The sequence below is a fragment of the Ursus arctos genome, unplaced genomic scaffold, assembly GCF_023065955.2.
Source record: "Ursus arctos isolate Adak ecotype North America unplaced genomic scaffold, UrsArc2.0 scaffold_10, whole genome shotgun sequence".
Taxonomy (NCBI): Eukaryota; Metazoa; Chordata; class Mammalia; order Carnivora; family Ursidae; genus Ursus; species Ursus arctos.
The window spans coordinates 37,533,802-37,557,592 of NW_026622764.1; the positions used below are offsets into that span (position 1 = coordinate 37,533,802).

Here is a 23,791-nt window from a genome sequence, read left to right on the forward strand (position 1 = left end):
TACAGGTAAAATTCTAGACTGTCTTGTCAAAAAAGTGGCCTTGGAAGGTGACACCTTCAGAGAATATCATGTCCGTCTGCTCTTTCATTGAGCTCATTGAGTCTGTTGAGCAAGCTTTTTATGAAACTACCAAAAGCAGGGGGAAAAAATCTGCCTCTAGGACCATCTGGGTTTTCTCTCCTCATTAAGAGACCAAATTCAATTAATTTACTATTAATGTTGGTAAGGGGTATCTTTTTATAATATAAATATATCTGGGTCCATTATGGGACAGTTGTCAGTTATATATTGTTATTCATTTAAAGTCTGAACTCCCACCTAACACATAGCAAAGTTCAATTGGTTTAATGAAATAAAAATCTCGATTGCCATGGAAATGAAATATGACGGACTAAAATAGCTTGAGGACACCAGGGATATTTGGGAAGTACCAAAATCAGATTTCAACTGTTTTAAATTTTTGCCTGCCGTCAGCCCTACTCCTTTTTTAGGAAAGGGAAGAAACTTCTCTATACTCTTCTTTGTCATACTTTTCTCCTTGCTGCCAGGACATAGAAACATTAATGCCTTAATTAATGACTAATTAATAATGGATTAAACAGACCTTTATAGCTATCCTTGACATCTAACCATTATTTATAATATTGTTTCCATATCCTTGACATCTAGCCACTATTTATATTATTTCCATAAATAACTGATTTATAAATTAAATCTTTAAAAAAACCAATCCATTTATAAACTAATATCTTAGCTACATTGATCTAATGAGCACTTATTTAACAGAGGCACTTATTTCACTCTATGAGTATACTAGAGTTTACTACAGAACAATGTTATTGGTTGATTAAGATGTTTAAATGAAAAGTGGAATAGCTTCAGCATGTTAATTAACTTCCTGCAGTGTATCACCTGAAAGCCCAGGCTCAGGAACCACACAGTCTAAATTTGAACCCTGATTATATATTATATTAATAATACTAAGTCAATAATTAATAACAACTAGGTATATTTCAATTTAAAAATTAGGCTGTTCATTTTAAACATAACACCTATTTTGTAAATCTTTTATCATCATATTTCTCAAAACTCTCCACTGTTTGTATGTTAATACATGAAGGAAAATGTAAAAAGAGATGCTTTGAAATTCTTAAAATACAAAGAATGTTGAGGGATAGGAGATTAGGATACTTAACATGTTAAATCATGTTTCCATTCTTCTCAGCTCAGTATTATATAAAATTACACATACAGACATATAATCTTTAAGAAGAAACTTTCTTTACTTGAAATATACTTGACATATAACATTGTGTAAGTTTAAGGTACACAACATGTTGATTTGATACATTTATATATTATAATGATTGTCATTATAGCATTTAGAAGAATCTTTTTAAAAGGACACTATATCAGAGCAATTTCTTCTGGAATGATTTTTTAAATTTAAATTCAATTAATTAACATATAAGGTATTAGTGATGTCATATCCATTTGTATATAATAAGGACAGTTAAAATATTTTCCAATAAATGTTGAAGAGTGAAAAAAAGGACACTATAAATGGCCAAACTCAAAGGTAGAAAATATGAAAATGTCTGGTCAATCTGAGACAAATTATGCAAAAGTAAGTGAAAATATAAGAGACAAGCCCAATGGAATATATGAAAGGTGATTATAGGTCACTCACTCTGCATTTTATTGAGTTTAGGACTAAGAATAAATAAATTTGAAATGCATCATAGACTGGATGATGGTGATACTGATAATGAAAGAGGTAAGTGAGATATAGGTTCAAAAATTTCCAGAACTTACTTCTCCTTCTTCATGTATTACCATGTCCACAATTATGTTGTAATTTTTCTGTAGCTTAATATTTCTGTAACACAGGGAAGAGAAGAGATTCTTACTTTCCTCCCATGTTTTTGTTCTCTCCTTCCTCTGGCCAGGTAAAGCCAAATAGCTTTTATTTTAAGCCATGCCCTCTACACCACACCAACACAAAGTGTGGGTATGGGCAGACAGAATTAAGAATAAGGGATAAGAATTAATTGTTCCCTAACAAGGTTGTATTATTCTTGCATCAGCAACACTAATGTACATGCACTGTGTTCAGGCTGCAGAGTCACCGAGGTGCTGCAAAATAGGACACCATAGGTCAAATCCATGTCTGTATAGGGCCCAGTGGCATACCATGGAGAATACTGATCTGGGAGCTAGGAAGGAAAAGAGGTGAACATTTTATTAGTGTCTGATCTGTGTCAGACACAGATGCTTTATTTCCATTATTTCATTAAATTTTCACACATTTCTGCACATTTCCAATTTTGCAGACAAGAAAGAAACTAAGACTCAAAGATTTGCCCAAAGTCAGAAGTTTCATGAGATGCAAAGCGAGGATTTGCACTCTGCACTGATTCCAAGCCCAGGATCCTCCTTCCACACAACCTGAGTTCTAGTTCCAGGCTTGCCACTGGCTATGTTGACATAAACAAGTCACTTTCCTAATGTGTTAATTTAGATACTTGTACCAGGACCCATCTGGATCTTGGGAATATCTAAATTAGTAAAACCTAATGGGGTGAAACTAAATACATTCATGCCACTGACAGGAATGCACCACTCAGAAGGTGCACAGTGATTTCTTCTCAACACTAGTAAAAGGCTTTAGCGTCACAGGGATAAAGGTTCCTGAATAATGTATTACTCTCCCAGGTCAGCTGAAATCTAATGTAGACAGCAATGACTATGGTGGGGTGGGGGGGAGAAGAAAAATCAAAGAGAATCCAAAATCTGTCTTCTTTTCCCACTTCTTCTAATTCACTGTGTATTTCAAAAGAAGATTCCTTTTGTTTCCTCCTCCTCCACATACTCCTCCAAAAAATTAATCAAAACAAGAGAGAATTACTGCAGGTGAGGTCAATGATCTACATCAACAAATAATACCACAAGAAAGGTAGGGGTGATACTCTAGTAGATGTTAGGTTATTCAATTTAATAAAGAATAATGTAGCTTGAAAAGTGCTTTGGGTTTGTCATAAATTAATACTGGGCAGCCAACAATATGTTTATTGTTTTACAGCTAAGAACTGATTAAGAAGTCTCATAGGACCTTCTACCTTGTTACAGAATTAATTTTTAACATCCTTTTCTACTTCACAAGATTGAAAAATGCTTGAGGAAAGAGAACAGGTTGTTTATAAACCCTTATTTTTCATTATACCTATAAGATTCCCATATACATGTTGGATACTTAGTAAGTGTATATTAAAGTCTTCAAATGAATATATATGCCTACTACATTCGAGACCCTCACTAGTCATTTATCTAGTTGAGTTTAGAGTTTTCATTTGCTGTATTTATTTGTCATAAATAACAAAGACCGGAGCGTACTTAAAACTCAGTTTGATCTTGTCTCCAGTGGATAGCAGTATGGCATACTACAAATGCCATTGCTTTGACAATATTCAGTAGTTACGGAATGCATGCATTTTACTCTTTTGAGACTGTGGATTCATTATTATTTAGTATTTGAAAACAAATAAAACAAAGTTATGATTCAGAATAATTGTATAAATTATAATAAAAGACTTACATGCAGTCATGGCTAGGCACGATAGCAAGCTATTTTTTTGTTTAACTCTTCAGATGAAGCATATTTTGAGAAGTAAGATAGTGTCTGGGGTGATTCTTTAGTACTGATTGTTTAACTAGTTAATCTGAGCTAATTTTGAGCAATAGTATATAACATACATATAAATAACTGATGTTTTATAATCTGTGACTAGATGTTTTATGAAGGAAACAGAAACTTGGGTATTTTTTAATAACTTCTTGGAAACTTTTCATTTCTTCTTAATATTCAGAATAAGTTGGTTCTCTAATACCTTATATTTTCTTTAGATTAAATAAGAATGAGATGACAGATATTCACTTTAATTGAAGGCACAAACTCTCTCCTAACCATGCTTTCATAATTTAATAAATATACTGAAGACGGGTGTCATAAAATTGCTTTAAAAAGAAACATCTGAAAAAAGAAAAATCAAAGTAGGGCTTGAGCTAGTGCTGAAAACAAAAAAGACAGAAAGAGGTAATGAAAGTATTTCTCTTCAACCAAGTATATATTTATAAAGGATGGAGAGCACTGTTTTCTGCCTTAAACATGTGAATAGAGGTGCTATGTTAGAGCACAGCCACGTGTTGATTTGCTCTAACTGGGGACAGGCTAGGAGAGGAAAGGAGGGTGTTCTGGGTAGTTACATTTCTCAGCATTTCTTGCAGGAAATATGCTGCCATACGTCCATTTAAAAGTAGCAAACCATGGCAGTCTTGATTTATTTGCTTTCTACTTATGGGAACTTTATTTTGTGAGTCAGGTAAGAATATAAAGATGGGTAGAAAGAGGTCCTTTACTGCAACATGTCCATAAAGGTGAACAGATTTGTCTTTCCAAGTTTAAAGGGCAGATTCAATCAAATTTAAAAGCAGTTATATTAATACCTGAATGAACGAATGAATGAGAAAGCCTACGACAAAATTAGGGAATTTGCATACTAACTTTGATAAGCTACTTACGTAATCGTTTTTTTCAATGTTTGTACCACTAACAAAATAGCAACAGAATTGTTTCTCAGAAAGAATGAAATTAATTTCATGGGTGAACTAATCTATACATTAAAAGCAATATTATTTGCCTCATCTCTTTGGAAGATTTCTGGTATGGGAAAGTTACATTCAGGTGAGTAGGATACTTGCTTCCTGTTACTTTCACACTGAGCCTCAACTTTCTCATCTGTAAAATGGTGCTAACATATTCTTCATGAGGTTACTGTTAGCAATAACCTAGAAGGTATATATAATGTGTAGAAGAGGTAAGACATTTCAGAGATATTGATCCCTTTTGGCAGGCATCTATACCATGTAAAAAAAAAAGCTTGATGGTTACAGTTAAATGCCACATTTTATTTATGTAGACATTAATTTCCTTTGTTGCAGTTGGAATTATCAATTCTGTAATTCAGTTATTCATAAATAAGAAAAATAACAACAACATAAAAACCCAGTTAGGAATCTAGACCATTTAATGGATGTTGGGAGAGGCCTTGTCAATAAATTCAACTTGGTCATCTTAAGATAGATTCAAGTTCTTAAAAGTATTTAGAGTATATTTACCATGATCAATTATACGATTAAAAAAAAGAACAAATAATCCTAGAGCTAGGTGAGAAAATTGAAGCCCAGGCAACTACATGAGTTCTATAAGATTACATACATTGATTTAATGACAGATCCCAAGTCATGCCAAGTCTCTTGCACTCTCAAATCCAGACAACTTTCCACTATATAACACAAGATTTTTTCCTACAAAGAGCAATATTCATATAATTTTGCATCAAGAGGATTCTCTTCATTGCTATCACACAAGGACTTTTTCTAAATAAAAATTCTGAAAGGGGTATATATTTAAGTGGCATTCTCTTGAGCTTACTGATAGTATATAAAAAAGATTAGAGAGTACAATACAAAGTAATGTGGAAAAGGGCAGAGAAAAATAATTATTCTGTATGATGGAAAAAAAAAGTTTAAGATACCACAACAAAGACATTAAAAGTTAACATTGCTCTAGGCGGCAATATGTTGCAATTCTCTGGCAGAACACAGAGCAGATCTCCCCAGTCCCAATACAGTAGCTCATGGGGCCTGCAGGTTCAACACATTTTAAAATAATAACTCATGCTCATTGTTTGCTTGTGGGACAAATAGTGGATCTTCTAGGAGAAGCAAGAATAAGAATCTGTATGTCTCCGACTACACAGAGGCCAAATAAATTATATTTGAAAATCTTATGATGTCCATTGATTCTGATATTTTATAATAATTCCCACATTTTAAAAAATAAATATTTATATAGGAGTACCCTGAAAGAGATGGAGATTATTTTATGATAGCTTTGTATATTTGTCTGTCTCACTGCTCAATTCTGAGTTGTTTTGAGGGACCAACTTTGTCATTAATTGGTGTCTTCAGAATCTTGCAGAGTATATGGTAAGAAGTCAGTAGTTGTTAAATAGATTAATAAGTAGATAGATTCTGTTAACAATGGAATGTTCCTTCTCAATGGAAGGCGCCTCTAGGCCAATTTCCTCTGCAGTGGTCCAAGTAATTTCCTAAAAACAAGATGTTTTTAAGCCACTCAAACATATGCTGACTCCTTATTACAAAATCCATATTTTTCTGTCTTAATACACGAGGAAGTAACTTGAAAACTATAATATGTTACATAAATAGAAAAAAATATCAATTTATTTTAGCGAGGTTTTACAGAGGGCTTATTATATGACACTGAGGACTCAAATGTTAATGAGACCTTATATTTGTCATATTGGACCAAGTATTCCTGTGACTAAACACTGATACGATGTAACTGAACTTTGTGTAAAGTACTACGTAAGCAATAATGAGAAAGCAATTTGGTTTGTTGGGCCAGGGAAGAGTTAAAGATAATTAGAGAAAGTCATATTTTAAGCTGGATCTCTAAAATTGAATGGTACAAAGATTAAAGGATAAAAATGGAGAAGCAAAAGGAGAGGGTCTGTGTAGGGAAAGCCAAGTTGTTGAGTGGCAGAGAGAGGAATTCAGTCCTCATTTCTAACCCATCATTCTAGGTGAGGGCCTTGCATGAGGGCTAGTGAAGATTCACATTCATAATGAATAGCATCAGCACCCACAGGGGTGGCCTGTGTACAGAGAAAAATCTATATTGCACATTTCATCATGTAATTGCATAGAGATCCAGAGTAAGAACAATGACATAAGTATTAATGCCTTTTCTGGAAGCACCATCAGCCTTCTTTGGTGCCTTTATAAAGATTCTTCTCTTTCAATGCACAGGCATGATGTGTCATAGAATTTAGACTTGCTTTTAATTCATACACTACATACAAATATAGGGTTGCAAAAAATAGAAAATCTTCTTAAATTCTTCATATATTTAAACATATTGTCTGTTCTTAGGGACAGCATGAGATTATTAAGGAGGTGGCAAATGAAGTTATAAAGTTAGAGTAAGATGAGTACATGATCGTTGCTTTCTGTATGTAGTTACACATTTTCTAAAAAACACATAGACAGTGAAAGACCTGGAGCTGTAAAACAAAGGCCATTAAAGTGCTTAAAACACAGTCTTCTAAACCAAACCTCATGACCATCTAGCTCAGTATCTTCCTAACTAACCTGCATCATCCTTTGAGGTCTTGTGGTTATTTTTCTGGCTCACTCCTGCATACCCTATCTTAGCCATTACAAATCATTGCTTAAACATTTCTAAAACATGTAGGCTTCCATATTTCAGGGTAGATCATTTGGTCAATCAGTACCTAAGATTAAGTTCTACTCCTGCATCTTGAGGGAACAAATGAATTTGTGTCATTTCCCAATGTAAATCGCCACAACTCCAGATTGCGCAATTTTTTTTTCTGTATACTTGACCAAATTTTGTTCTGTTTGAAAGACACTTTAATAGTCACTTTTAATTTTTTTTAAAAAGAAAGATTTATATGGAAATGAAATAATCTTTCCTTATTTACTGATGTAATGGTAGTGTTCAGAAGGAAGCGGAAGGTGTTGTGTTGATCCTAACAATTGTAAGCTCTCATAGATGATTGCTTACAGACAATATAAGGATACAATATGTATTTTATTCCAGGTTAATATCCAAAAGATCCAAACCCAGTTAATTAAATGATAAGGATCACAACAACAACAACAACAACAAAATCAATAACCAAACTCAAAAGGAAAACAAACTTGTAAACCTCTTAAGGCTTTAGGCCCACAATGGATTTTAATTTAAGAGGCAGCCTTTTACTTTTCCATCCAGTACAGCCTTGCTGAAAGGACATTCTGTTTCTTACTTGATATATTCTAAACATGATCTTAACCGTGTGTGCTATAATTCACTGTTATAAACCACCTGCTACGGCAAAGAAGATGTTTTAAATCCCAAGCACAACTATATTAATAATCGTATGATGCATGCCAGGTCATCTAGCTTTTTTTCTGACCAAATAAACTAATTTAAATAAGTTACTTGTTCTACATTTAGATGCTGACCCTGGTAAATTGTGGTGACATCCAGAAAATTACTTGTTAGGAAAAGGTATTTAGGATAAATAGGTTGTAGTGTGAAGGTGCTGCAATGCCATAGATATAAATATTTAGGAGCTTGATTAAATTTTGATCTTTAGTTCAGGCCAATCTGCGGTCGAATACTATCATGTTCTATGGCTTCATCCTTTCCAGGAAGCTGTGGCCACTTGGAAAGTTAATTTAAGGTGTACGTGTACATTTCACCTTGCTTGGCTTGCAGGGAGTCATGTTTATAATAGATCTTTCACAAACAAAGAAGAAATGCTGGGAGCTCACTTTAATGAAGCACAGATAAACAAACAAAATCCATTGTGCCATATGGCAATTATGCCATATGATTGAATTTATTACCAAATAAAACTGTTGGCTTATGCATTTCACAGTTTTTACTCTACATATCCAGGGTTTTTTAAAGAGGTTTTCTGTAGGGTTATTTGCCCAGAATTCAACAAAAAAATAACAATGTGTCTTTGTTGCAGGAAGTGTAAGAAAGTGAAATCCAACTAGAACAGTGAATAAAATTACAAACTAGTTCCCACCCAGCCTTATTACAAGTGCCAAGGGCTATGAAGACATTTAACCTAATGCATGTAACATTTTGTTTGGTTACGGAGAGGTATATCTTTGTATCTAGTATCCACAGAAAAAGTTTCTGTAGCATATAATCTTTTGCTCCTAAAGAGAAAGTAGGTATTTTCTTACCTTAAAAGTATTTAACATTGCCCATATGAAGTCTTAACTGCCAATTAGGCTGCTAAATTGTATTAAGCTCAGACAAACTCGGTGTTGGAAATTTAATGTCAGTTTTCATTTATGTAGTGATGTTACACTTTTCCTAATATATCATATATTTTAGTCCTGATCATCCAGTCAGCTTAACCGGAATCCCATAAAGAATACAAGCACGTCCTTTTCTTGGGGAGTAACTGAATAGTTCTTGCGTTTTATGTGAGCTATCTTCAAATCCTCAAATAAGTTATATTTGAGATCTGACATTTTTATGGCTCAAAATTTTTTTTAATTTACACCCTTAATTAGGTCACATTAAGAAAAGTGCTTTTTTTTAAAAAAATCCAATGTATCCATTCATCTGTGAAAGTGGACATTTATATTATTACTTCAGATAAGATTGCTCTCTGTGGTTCAGAGGCTCCGATGCATTTAACAAGTGTAATTTCATAGCATGCGTACATAGACAACATTATAAATAGCATTCAGTGTAACTTTTATTCAGGCTAAAAATTTATACTTTATTCTGTTTTCTTTTTCACTCTTCTGTGTTTCTCATTTTTCATTAAGCCACTTTTAAAATAAACTCAAAGTGTGATGCTTATGTTTAGAACCCATCACAACCCCCTCTCCCAAGAACAAAGCTGGATGCGAACCCCCCTTACTTCCACTTGGATATGCAGTTTGATTTTCTCAATGAAGTTGGCAGTGATCCTTAAGGCTGAAAGGGAATCCTTCAAGGAGGACAATAGTGCTTTTCTTTGGCAGTAGGAAAAGAAGCAAGAGAACACAATTAATTCCCTACTCTTGCCTTCAATGGCTCAATTCAGCTGGGCCCGTTCACCGGCATTTTCAGTGATTGGCGTGGAAAGGAATACAGAAAAGTGGATCTACAGAATTGCTCCTCAACTAAGACAACTCACTTATCTTTAACCTGTCAAATTTGCCACCAATTAGTGTCAGTATCATAAATTCTTTACAAATTTGTCAACACACTTTTTTTTCATTTTTTTTTAAAGATTGGTTCTGCTATCAGAGCATATCCTTAAAGTTAATCCTATTCCAATATATAACTTTCTTCTCTTTTTAAATGGACAATGTAAAATATGATTAAGTTGTGAATAATATTTGGCCCCATTCATGGAAACTTCCTGAGAGGCAACATTAATAATGGGTTGCCATAATAAGTTTGCTAGAATGGAGTTTGACACCTTGATTGCATTTCTGAGGTGTATTTGTTGTTGCTTTGGGGAAAGTATGTACATTGGGTTCAATAGAGCATAGAATTTTAAGTTAACCTCCTATTTTCCTCTTCTGGAAGATAATGATTCAAATAGTATCTTCTTACCTATCTAAGGCACAAAGAAGAAATGGAACAAAGAAGAGTGGAACAAAGAAGAAATGTGTTTGCTTTTATCACCATCTCTCGCCTTATTTCGGGCAGTTCAGCTGAGAGTGAGAAAGTATGAGTGACGGCTCATGCATCTGTTTTGTAGGTCACTTGCCTAAGCCTCATTCCCAAGAGGATTTTTTTTTCTATCAAGTTGAATTCAACAGTAATTTACTCTAATCAGATCCTAAGAGTGGCAATGATTAGTACTTCATTTTCCAACTGGCCTACCTAATCTTTTCTCCCACTCTCATCCCCGACTGGATAAATTTTCGAAGAATCTGGGGAAATCACTAGTTGATTTCTGAAAGTTATCAAACCTTGTCTGGATCAGCTTTGGAGGTAAATAACAAATTTTTTTTGTGATGGAGAGACGTAATTAAAAGTAATTTATAAGGATGAAGATAATATAATACTTTCATCTAATTTCCTCTGATTTTATGTGGCTATGTTTCCAGCATTCTCTAGTTGATACTGTGGTCTGTATCACAATATCTAGATTTGGGGAGTTTTCACATACTAAAAGAAATAATACAATCTCTGCATAAGTCTAAGAGAAAGGGGTTGAATAAAAGAATTTATGTGTTTAACAGATTGTACTGATGCAGGAGAGCTAGGTTCTTTTCTCACGGAATCGAAGAATGAATCTCTCAGACAAAGGAGAGTGAGTGTGATGTAGGAAAGACATTAGGGCTTGAAGCCCACAGCCAAGAAAGAATTCTTGAGACATTTTTGGTGCAATAAAGGTGATTTTATTAAAGCATGGGGACAGGACCCGTGGGCAGAAAGAGCTGCATCGGGATCATGAAGAGTGGCCCATTATATATTTTCAAGTTTGGAGAGAGTTAGGGATAGCATAAATCTCTAAGGAATTTTGGAAGCAAGGTTTCCAGGACCTTGAGCCAGCTAGCTATAGTTGGGTAAAGGTCATTTATTACCGTCTAATAAAACCTTAGTCATGAGACCCTTCAGATGTATACCAGTGGGCCATATGCTTGGGGGATGACTGCCAACATGTATCTTGGAGGGTTCAGAGATAAAGGAAGTTTCCAAAGGAATTTTTATACCCTAAAGTAGACTTACAGGATCCTGGTGGGGAGGGAGGTGGTCAGGCTAGGATTGACTTTTGCCCTTAGCAAAGTATTGACTTTGAGGCCGTTGGGTCCCTAGAGGAATATCACTCTGCCTGTTTCAAGGACTTGTCACTGGGCTCTAGGTAGTAAAGAAATTTAATAATTTTTCTTCTGCCTTTGTTTTCCACATCAAGTAAAGCAACAGAAGTTTATTAAGCAAGGATACAGAAAAAATGCTCTCAGGAGTGAGGGGGTGGGGACAGGGTTGCCTCAGGGATGGTCTTTTATAGGAAGCTAACTAGGGAACTTACATCCTTTTAACATCTCTGTTGATAACACCATAGAGCAAAGACTCAAGCTAGCCATAACACCTTCAATGGCTTACTTCCTTTTTAGGGTCAGTAATTTTCTTGGTCACAAGTAGCTGTTATAACAAGACCCCACCTCTGACACCTAGGACAGGATGGTCTGGTTTGTTCCCTTATTTCTGGTTTCCTTTGATCTCCCACATTTTTGAATTTTGTGAGCCTGATCCTGTGGCCCCCTACCTGTCTCTCCCCACCTAGCCCCATCTGTCCCTTACTCAGTATCATTCATCCTGAGAGGTCACCAAATTAAAACATGTTGGAATAAGGCAGGAAGGAAAAAAAACCCAATATTGTCAGTCACAAGCAAAGAAAAAAGAAAACAAGTTACAGCAACTCAAATATTGCTACTACTGCCATTGCTACTCCAAGTAGTCCCTAACATTTAGCTCCAGCCATTTGGCAGTCTGACTTCATTGCATTTATTTTCTCATTTACTCATCCCCCAAATCCCATGAGATAGGAGCTGGTAGTGTTCCCATTTCACTGATAGGAAACAAAGGCATATTGATTTAAAAAAAAATTATAAGGAAGTTAAATCATGCAAACCCTTTGTCTACTGCTGAAATGGATACTTGGAGGATTTAAGTTGCCAAAATCATAAAGCTGGCAACATCTGGATTCCAACCCAGATGGTGGTCTGACTAGTGTCTTTGGTCCTAAAAACTATGCTGTGGTGCTGCTCCTTATTTGAGTTAATAAAGGATAAAAAGTAAAACAGGATACAATTATTACTCTCATCCATATATAAAATTAAAACATGCCAAAGATTTTTTAAAATTCATTAATTAATGAGGGAGCCATTGAGTTATTACATGTGGTTCAAAGGGGAACCCCAAATTCTTCATATTAAAGTCAAATAAGGAATGCTGGAATAAATCTACAAACTGGCCAAGTAGACCAGTCACCAGAGGGGCTTAAGGAATTGCATTCCACTGGACACAATTTATATTTTTATGGATGAGAATTATTTGTATTACTATCTCTATTAATGACACATTCATCCCCTTGATTTTTCCACTGCTGAAAGGACCCACAAGAGTCACTTATTCTTATGGGATAGCTTTATTACAGGCAGAAGATATAAAAGAGCAGCAGAAGCATTTGCATTAAAAAGGGTCCAGAGATATTAGGTAGAAGCTCTTTTGTCCTCCCACTCCTGGATGGGTTGCACGGGACTTAAACCATCACCACAGTATATGCAAAGCCACTCTGTGCCAGGTACCCCAAAGGCTGCTCATGGAGGGAGGCATGCTGTTCACATAGGCACATCCTAGCTATACGACCAGCTTTCACCTTTAAATCCCCACCCACCAAAACTAGATGCAAATCATAAATCCAATTGCTATTTAACAACACTAACAGCTTGATACATCCTACTCCAAAACAACATGTAGACTCACGGTTACAGAACAGCATTTATTCTTAGTTAAAAGATTCTAGAGCATTGGGTCAGTAGCCAAGGGGATTAGTGTGTGGTCCATCCAAACCAGCTGACATGAACTCATGCATTTTTCTACAATTTAAATTCTACCTGTACAGAGCCATTAAAACAAAACAAAACAAAAAACAAAACAAAACCCTAAGCAAAGACAATTAGATAACAATGAAGTAGAGATATAACACAGATGGGTGGCAGGACAAATTTCAGTCTTTCATGATTTTTTCATAGAAAGTGTACTCAAAAGTAAGAAAATTGCTATAAAACACCAGTGTAACCAGATAAAAAGTAAAAATCCAGGCACTCTTCCCCTTGTGTTTCTATTTAGAATGGAAGTTTCTGATACATAGATATATTTATTGTTGGTTTTCTCTTTTTCCCCTTTCCTTGCACATCCTCACCCTCCTCATAGAGACTGTAGTTTACAAAATTAGAATTCACAGAAAGGGGCTGTTGCATAGTTTCGGAGTTAGCTTAAAACTTCATTTGTAAATATAGTTTATGGTTGAAATTCTATATTCAGCAATATCTCGTCTCATGAAGTAACTGCTATATATTGATTTAAAGATGGTAAAAAAGAGTTTCTTTGCTTCTCTTCATTCATCTCACTTCTTTCATTTAAAATTCTTTCTACAAAAAAACTGACAGCAGGTTAAACTATATGAACTGGCAAAATAAATGCCTCATTGAAATTAAATAAAAATATTTTCTATAATGTGAAACTTTGAACTTTGTCTACTCATACATTCTCGATGGGAGATATAGCTCTCAGAGGTGCTAAAATTGGTTCCTCGAGGGGGGTGGTGAAAAAAAGCCTTACTCTTTGCGTGTATAAAACACAGATATACATTACAGGAACACTTACCCCCTTTATCTGTGGCATTAAAATTTCATGGGGTTAACAATTAAGAAAAAAAGCTGTAAAGGGCTACACAGGGGAGAAATGAAAAAAAGGTTGGCAAACCAACGTCTGTTTAGTTGATAGAATAGTGAATTACAATATAGTCAATAGATGATTTTTGTCTTTTTTTTTTAACACTGAATTGATCAATTGTTTTGACTTTTAAGTAGATGAACTCAGACTTTGCTGGTAAATTGTAATTATGCTATGTTATGTTCTCTAATTTGATTCAGAAAAGTAAATAAATGAAACTTGGGTTACACTGTATAAAGCATTACTCTCCGTGATGTACCAAATTGAACACCTTGACTTTTAATTAGCTCTATCCAGCAAAACAGGAACATTTTATTGCCTACCTCAGTGATTGCATTTCTCAGTGTGATCCAGGTGTTTGATGGGCAAAGTTTTGGCAGTTACTGTATCAGAAGGAAACGTGACTTGGCAATGCACAGACTAACATAAAGCGTTCTTTCTGTTACCATATGGAACAAAAGTAATTATTAATGATGGAAGGTAGAGCAATTTTATCACTTGCAGTTTGTTGAGAAATATTCTTCGCAGATGACAGTGTTGATGTTGAAGTTGTAAGATGTGGAATATTGGAAGTCACCTGTGTTAGGAATGTAAACAATATTTTCCTTTGCCATTTTCTTTACAAAGGCAGAAGAAATATAGTCACATTTTGTGTGGTTTTTGTTTGGATAAAGTTCTATTTATGTAATTAAGATTATGGGCTGATTGGATCTACTTCACTACATCTGGGTGCTATACTTTTACTTAGTATTACATTGTGGATTCAAAATTAATTTTAATGAAGTTTCAACCTGAGGGCAAAATATTAATAAGGAACTAGGGTCTAAGAATAGGAAATAAGATCACACTGAGGTCAGTAATATGATCTAACTGGAAAATTAAATATTCTAGTGATATTGGGCTAACATCACAAGGCAACAGATGCCCAAACAGACATACAACATCATCTTGTAGAGGCTTTACACATTTTTGCATTTTAGTCAAATGACAAGAAAATGTTACTCAGTTTAAAAAAAGGGAAAACTTAGCTTCACTTATTCTTTTAATTCTCTGCTTGGATACTTAATTAGTGTATATACTCTAATAGGAACAGCAGATCAGGGCAAATGAGAATCCCCACCCTGGAGGAGTTGTGCTGCTGAGGGCAAAAAAAACAGTGTACACAGAGAGTTACAACAGAACATGTCTGCTGTGGGTGTGTTCTGTCGCAGAATGCAGTAACACATGGGTCTAAATGTGGATCCTTCCCATGTTGCCTGTGTGTCCTTGGAAAGATGTGTTACCTCACTTATTGAATGACAATCATGATAATTATATCATAAAGCTACTTATATATGTACTAAGGCAAATACATATAATGTAACAAATACCCTGCCTAGCACAGAGTAAATGTTCAAAGAAAGTCTAATGTTAGGGATAAAGAAAATGATGATGATGGGAATGATACTAATAATACTTGTATACACAGCCGTGGAAGGTATACTGAGCAGGGGCATGCTTGGAAGTTGGGGCCAGAAGCTACTCTAAGTTGGTTATGTCTTAAATGCAGAAAATGACTCAGAAATAATCTAATTGACATTATCCTGATGTCAAGTTGCACTACTAAAAATGTGTATAAAACTGATGTGCTTGCTCATACAGCAAGAAGAATAGTGGCATGACTTATCTAATGGATAGACTAAATGCATCTAAAATTATGTGTCAATTTCCTGAAATTTAGTTGCAGGTTAAGACAGTAGCACCATTAGTTACATAAATATATAACTTTTTAATAAATGAACAACAACGGCATCGTGGGAGGCTTAATTAGCACAAAGAGGTGAAAGTTACATATAATCCACATTTTTGTAGCTATTATAGTTATATATCTACATTTATATTTATTATATACTTATTTATAAATTCAATATATATTTATATATTATTTATGTTATATATTATATATACATGATATGTACATATATTAAAATATTACATGTTAATAGTTATTTTATAGTGGGTAATTAAAGATCAGTAATGTGACAGTGAGTTTTAAATTTCTCCCATATTCCTTAAGAGGAAAAAAATACCCTCTTTGGTAGTGTTGACAGGAATTTGCAATTTTCATGATGTTTCATTCCTTGGCTGGTATATATTATTTATCCCTTGCAATAGGCCATACATACATAGTACAATTTAAGAGTTGCTCTTTTGGCCTACTGCTCACCTCTCCTGAAGAGGAATATGTTTATTTTATGTAAAGCTCTAGCTTCTGAGCTCTTTTACCTAAAAGCATAATATGGAAATACTGCATATTAATATCTCAGATGATAATAACTGTATCTAAATTCCACATGTTACTAGACTCATTACTTCTCTTACTTGCTATCCTGGGTTTACGTGTTTACCTATTAGACTTGCTTTACAAAAAGGGTCTGGAAAATATGAGATATAGAGACAGAACTAGAATTTTAACTCCCTTTGGTTAAAGAAATAAAGAAATGTTGTTCCAGGAAGTCACCTGAAAGAATGGCAAGCCAGATAATGAAAGGGCGATGAGATTCGGTTAGTTCAAATTGTTTATTTATTTAGACAGTCAGTCAGTCAATATGCATTGAGTAGTCAATGTGTTCTATATGCTGGGAATACAGAAATCATTGACTTCATGGGAAGAAAGAAAACGAAGCAAGGTAATAGGTAAAAATGGACTGGGTGGGAGTGCTTTACTGGGGAATAATATAAAAACAAGCACAGGCCTAGAGTCAGGGAGGTAAACAGATACATGTATCAGTCAAGGCTCAGCCATTTCCTGAGTATGTATGTTACTCAGGCTCAGTGAACTTCTATTTCCTTATCAATATAAGAAGGATCACACCAACCTTGCAAAATTGTCATGAGATTACGAATATTATGTGTATAATACCCGGTGCATTGAAGGTCTTCAGTAATTGTAATCATTAAAAACCATATAATGAAAGACACGAAGATCTCTCATGTGGTTGTGTCCCGTCTATAAGGTCCCTTAGAATTGCTTTCTCAAAGGCCTCATAAACTAAATAAATAGTCAGGTATTTTTATTTAACTTTTAATTCTCACTGTAAATGACATAATTATTCTTTGGTCAGGAGTTTTTACTCCTCTACAAGGGTGAAGAGAAGGTGGTGACATGTTCATCGGGTATTTTGGGAAATTACTGATCTTGGTGAACCTGGTTCAGAGGCATTACTACCAGCTTGCATTTCAGGGGCCACCTGGCTTATCATCTGCACAACAACAGGCAGTGTGACGTTAAAAGAATCATTTCCATACTTTAATTTTCTGTAAATGAACGTTTTTGCATAGTAGTTTTCCATATGAGGAGCTTAAACCTAAATTGCAAGGACTCTCAAAATGTGCACTTGCTTAGATGTTGCTTTGTCAGTCTGTCTATTATTAAATTCTGCTGTGTGTATGTAAAGCCTCCTCCACCAAATTGTCAAGCCTCTGAGATCAAGGACTCATCTACTTCTTTAAAATATTATGGAAATGTAGTACACAAAGTAAGTGTTGTGTACATAGTAAGGGTCACTTGTTCTGGTTAAATGTAATTATGTTATATGATGCACTTCAAGTGGCATGTTGTCATTTCACTAGGGGTTCATCACAAAAGGTTTGATATTTCATTTTATAAATAAGAAATCAAAGCTTCAAGATGCAAAATAGCCTGTCCTAAAACCAAACAGAGAAGTCTGAAGCAGTTTTCATTATCCCAAAGAACTATTTTGATCTAAAATAAAATATTTCACTATTTCTAGAAGAGCCTGAAAATCAATTTAGCTTTACTGGAGAATGAGTTTTGAAAAAATTTCTTATGTCATTATGATACTAAATATCAGGATTATCTAGAGACTTTTATTCAAATGGGTGGTATAAATATTGATTGTGGGTTAGAAAGTATTAGGCACAAATTTTAGAGAAACCTTTTAAAAAATCAGTAATGAAGGTTTATGTGTGCTTATGAATAGGGAAGATGTCCAGACTATAAGCATACCAATTAAAGACAGATGCATTTGAAAAATGAAATACACCAAACTACGTGATTAGGCTACATTATTGGCTTACTTAGGAAAATGAATTTGATCATTTTCATAACACAATTACTTAAATCCCATTGACAAAATAGAACTTCAAAATAAATCAAGACTATAGCTGGTAAAATGTTAGGTGTGGATCTAAAGTAGGAAGAGGGTCAGGAAGTGAGGAGGAAAGAGAAAAAGTGGCAAACTCAGAGAACCCTCTTTTAGTAAATCAGAGATCACCTTTTATTTTTTCTTTTGGGACACGATTAATCTCCATTACCTCTTTAAAATTTCAGATGTGTGAGTCTGCAGTGGGTTAGGAATTACTGTAAGAAAATTTTATAAAATGTACATATTTTTCAATTTGCATAGATGTTTTCTAGACACAGGACTGGACCACTTATCCCATTTCAAATAGGTCACATGACTTTGACTAAAATTAACTGAGTATGACATGGCAATGGTATTGAACAAAACTGCTAAGATTATGCAAAAAAATTTGGCAACCTGATGAATAGTTTTGTGTGTCCATACTGCAGTGTTATTCTTTATGAATTGTTAAAATGGAAAATGGTGCATATTTCCTCAAATACACATTCATTGGTATAAAATTGATATGATTATTCAAATTTATTAAAATGTTCACCTTGTCTCCATCCAGTTATTTAATATACTGCCCAGTTTAATTAAAGTTGTATATTTATTTGATAAATAAATGGTGATTTTCATGTTTTTATGCACAAATTTAATCAGTCCTTGCTGTATCCTTGTATATTCTCTATTCCTGTAATAAATGTTATATCAGGCTATATGCTTTATGGTAGAAATGGTACAAATGGAGATGAGCTCTTCCTCTAAACCAGGAATTTTTATTGTCCTAAAGTGGGATTTTTCTAAACTGAAAATGACAAAATAAGTTGTTTATCACTTTGGCACGAGTGTATTTTTTTGGCACATCTGCCTCATTCCCACTGTCACAATTTAAAACATTATATATTGCTTATTATGAATAATCTTCAGTTTCCCATAATTATGCTATCAGCTTACTAGTAATTTGTGTGTATCATTTAATTATTTTGAAAGACAATATCCTGAATCAGAACTGCATTACCCTTAATTTACCATATTAAAATGAGAATTGTAATACAGCCAAATTAACTTTCATCATAAAATATGAAATAATCACAACCCATGATTAACCTGTGACTTTTCACTTAAAGATGATACAAACCTTTGTTACATTAAATACAGAGCAAGTCCAAAAATATAGTTAATGTTTAAGATAACCTTGATGACCTTACATTTATACTGTATTTTATACAAAATACTCTTATTTTTATTTATTATTTTTTTAGATTTTATTTATTTATTTGACAGAGAGAGAGACAGTGAGAGAGGGAACACAAGCAGGGGGAGTGGGAGACAGAGCAGCAGCCTTCCACTGAGCAAGGAGCCCAATGAGGGGCTCGATCCCAGGACCCTGGGATCCTGACCTGAGCCAAAGGCAGACGCTTAGTGACTGAAATACCCAGGCACCCCTAAAATACTCTTTTAAGGTAAAGCACTTAGAATATCTAGCACACAGTAAGTACTTAACATGTATATGTTGGATGAATAAACAAATGAATAAAAAGCAATTGCATGTAAAGCAGGACCCCAAAGGTTTTCATAAATTATCCAATGTAATTCTCATAGTGACTCTGACATAAGCAAGGGTACTTTTATTGACCGTCTTCCACACGTGAGACACTTTATATACTTAATCTTCATTAATTCTAACAGCATTATCTTCAATTTACTCATGAAGAAACAGATTTGAAAAATTGGATGATTTGGTCAATGACATCATTATCTTAGTGGTCAAGTGAGTATTGATGCAAGTTCTAGCTGACTCAGAAGTTCATCAAAATTTCTTTCCTTATACCACAAACTACTATACGTACTAAATATATATTTTGAGATTGTTAACTTTGGTAATGGATAGAATTACATGTCATGTATCTGATACACTAAATATATTTACCTTGGGGCTATTAATATATTTCACATTTAAGCAATTGTGAAAATACAAGCTTTAGAGCTTAATAAATGTTATTCAATTATGTATAAATTTAATGACAGAAAATAAAATGAAAACTGCTCATTTTAAAAAGAGAGAAGATGGGGCACCTAGGTGGCTCAGTCGGTTAAGCCTCTGGCTTGGGTCATGATCCTGGGGTCCTGGGATCTAGCCTCACGTCAGGCTGTCTGCTCAGCATGGAGCCTGCTTCTCCCTCTCCCTCTGCCTGCTGTTCCCCCTGCCTGTGCTCTCTCTCTCTCTGTCAAATAAATAAATAAAATCTCAAAACATAAAAAGAGAGAAGAAACAAAAGACAATAAAAACCCCAACTCTGTCCCTTAGTTTCCAAAGATACTGTATCATTCCTCTTGTCACTCATTTTCTTTTCTCTTCTTTTCTTTTTTTTTGAGAGAGAGGGAGAGAACATGAGTGGGGGGTGGGGGGGCAGAGGGAGAGAGAGAGTCTCAAGCAGGCTCCACGCTCAGCCCAGAGCCCAACCCAGGGCTCTTTCTCATGACCCTGAGATCATTACCTAAGCAGAAATCAAGAGTTGGACACTTATCCAACTGAGCCACCCAGGCGCCCCATCACTCATTTTCTAAGGAGGCTGCTTTTATGCTGTAAAATTATATCATTTCTGAACTTATATAAAAAAATCATAAAGTCTTTCAAATTTTTATTAAAAAGCATTTATTTCACAAATAGGCAAGTTTTATAATAGTTAATTCGTGTGCTCACTTCATCTCTGGATACACAGAGAATTTGCAGCTAGAATTATTTATTTCAGCACTTCCCTGTCAATGACCCATTCTTTTCTGGTAATCTAGCATGCAATTCTCAAAACCTATAGCCGAAGAATAGGGTGTTTTATGGTCTAAAAGAAAGTGTTCTATTTCTTGTGTTGTATTTCCAAAGAGTTCCTTTGCCCAATAGTATTATTTTAATTTACTAAATTACTGACAGGTGAAGGAAGACTTTCCTTTTACCTGATTTTTTTCTTAGAACAAAAAATAGTACAATCCTTCATATTTTTCATCTTTTGCCAAAAAGTGTAGGCAATGTCACATTATCTTCTTTCCAAATCAGTTGGTGATCCAACTAATGAAAAGAGACATAAAATACTGAAGGAATGGAACAGCAACTCAAAGACCAGGTGGTTTCAATTTTAAGAGTATTAGTGGCAAGATACGTGACTGTAGACGTAGCAGTGTGTGATGAGAAGGGATGTGAGTTCAAGAGTCAGGTAATCTTGTGTAGGAAAAGTTTTGAAAGAAGATTCTAGAGAAGATGCAATGGTTTTTATTTCAGTGAAGTTGAACTGATTTAAAAAGTGAGATTAAAAATTCTCTTTTAGAAAGGGGGAGATCCTAAAGGTGGTAACTATTTCATTGTATAAACAGATATGATTTATATGCTTAGCAATCCAAAGGGATCGTTTGTAAAGTGTCATGCTAAACACATTTGCAATCAGTTTAAAATCTATATTGTAACTGGGAAGGAAGATAGGCCCAAAGGGAGGTGGGGGAATGTGAAAACAGCCCCTATCGTTGATATAACTGGCCTGACAATGCTCTAAATGTCTAACAGCCCTTTAAAAATTCCATGTGAGTTCATTATTTTTGCCATACAATTCTGAAACATTTGAGTTTCCAGCAGTTCAATGCATAAACAGGCTAGGTAGAAGTAAAAAGATTTGCATTTCTGTAATCCTCACAGTAAAACCTAGCCTAAACTCAACATGATAGGTTTAAACTCTAGGACCCAGATTTTAGATGAGGTACTTACTGTCAGTTGCTTCTTCACGTGAACTTCGTGCCATTCTTTTCAAGAGATAATCTAGAGGGAAACACAAAGCTTAAAATGTTTCTGTATTTCACGACTTTTTGATAGCAAGCCCTAACTTTGAATATCTCATATAAAAACTATGTATTATTCAAGGGTATTTGATTATCTTGAAATGTCTAATGCAACAGTCTAAAGATCACTAAACTCTAGCCACATCATCACTACTGTAATTTGATCTCAATTGGCCTCTTTGCAACTAGATTCAAAGTATTTCACTTAGCCCTGCACATAACCATCAAATTGACTGTGTGAATTCCCTGCTCAAAGAACTTCAATGGCTCCCCACTGCCTACTCAAATGACAGAAATTCCTTAGTCAGGCATTCAAGTCCCTGTGCAATTCACCAGTCTCCTGTGTTTTCTATGAGCTAAATTATCTTCTATGAGTACAAACTAAATTATCTTGTTTCTTGTCCATCATGCATCATTTCTGTTTCGACATAATTTAAAATACTTCCTCTGACTGTGTAAGTAATACACACTTATTGTAGATTAGGAAAATATAGAAAAGGAAGAAAAAAAAAGAAAAGCACTTGTTCTGCTGCTTGAAGAAAATCAATATTAATTGCTGATATTGCATTTAGCAAGTTTGAAATTATATTGAATTTAGAGGTTTGCAATACTTCTCTTAAGTAGTTTCTTTTTTCTAAAATTTTATAATATATACATTTTTGTGAGCATCTCTAATATACTTGTAAATAAATTCTTGAAAGTGGGATTACTGAATTATAAGGTAAAAAGATTTGAAAGCTTTTCAATTTTTATCAACACCTTGTCTGCAAAGCAGGCACAGTGATTAGCCTCCCAAAATGCAAGGGTGTGGTTTTAATTCCCCAACCCTCCTCAAATAGGTGTTGGTATTTAATGTTTTAAACTTATGAGTGTTTTTTTCATGGATATCATCATTTTCCCAGTACTATTACTGTATTTTTATTGATTTTAAAGATCCCAATATATGCATAACACTTTGTCATATATCGTGACATTTTCCCCAGTTTTTTACTTAAATTTTGCTACATTTTATAAACATTTAAAAATATTTGTGTAGTGGAACTATCTTTTTCTTTTATGGTTGTTTCCTTTGCCATAACGGTTAGAAAATATTTTAGGCAAATCCTTACCCTATTTTTTTACGTATACATTTTATTAAGTATCAAAGTGTTATTGTCCTATTCTATAGGGGCCTTGTTTTGGTATGTGATGAGAGGTAGAAATATAACATTGTCTTTCAAACAAAGTCATCAATTGCCCAGTTTGTACATATTTTATAAATTAATGGTTTCCGCTGTCAATTTAATTATGAACTAAATTCATGTGTATGCTAATCTGTTTCTTTTATTTTGTTTTTCATTTTCATCTGGCAAGTATTCTTTTAGTAGTACAGTGGGTTTATAATATGTTTTATATCCAATAGCTCAAATCTAATCATTATTTCTTTGCATCTCTCCCCATGGAAAGTAAAGCTTGAATGTGTTTTTTTGTTTGAGTGGTATGAAGGATAAATAAAGATGGTAATTTGGTCATTAAGTAGTTTTAGGGTTTTTTTTTTAATAGTGTTCCATTTTTTTAATTTTTAATTTAATTTTATTTATTTTTTAAAGATTTTATTTATTTATTTGACAGAGAGAGAGAGACAGCCAGCGAGAGAGGGAACACAAGCAGGGGCAGTGGGAGAGGAAGAAGCAGGCTCCCAGAGGAGAAGCCTGACGTGGGGCTCGATCCCAGAACGCCAGGATCACGCCCTGAGCCGAAGGCAGACGCTTAACGA

General features: G+C 34.4%; 1 long non-coding RNA gene across 1 annotated transcript in view; it reads right to left on the reverse strand.

The window, feature by feature from the left end:
• The window catches only part of LOC123000708 (uncharacterized), an 83,244-nt gene extending 61,154 nt beyond the window's left edge, over window positions 1-22,090 (reverse strand). Inside the window, exon 1 of the long non-coding RNA XR_006408882.3 lies at window positions 21,965-22,090. This is a non-coding gene — a long non-coding RNA (uncharacterized LOC123000708). The remainder of the gene's footprint in view (window positions 1-21,964) is intronic.
• Between the last annotated feature and the right edge of the window lie 1,701 nt (window positions 22,091-23,791).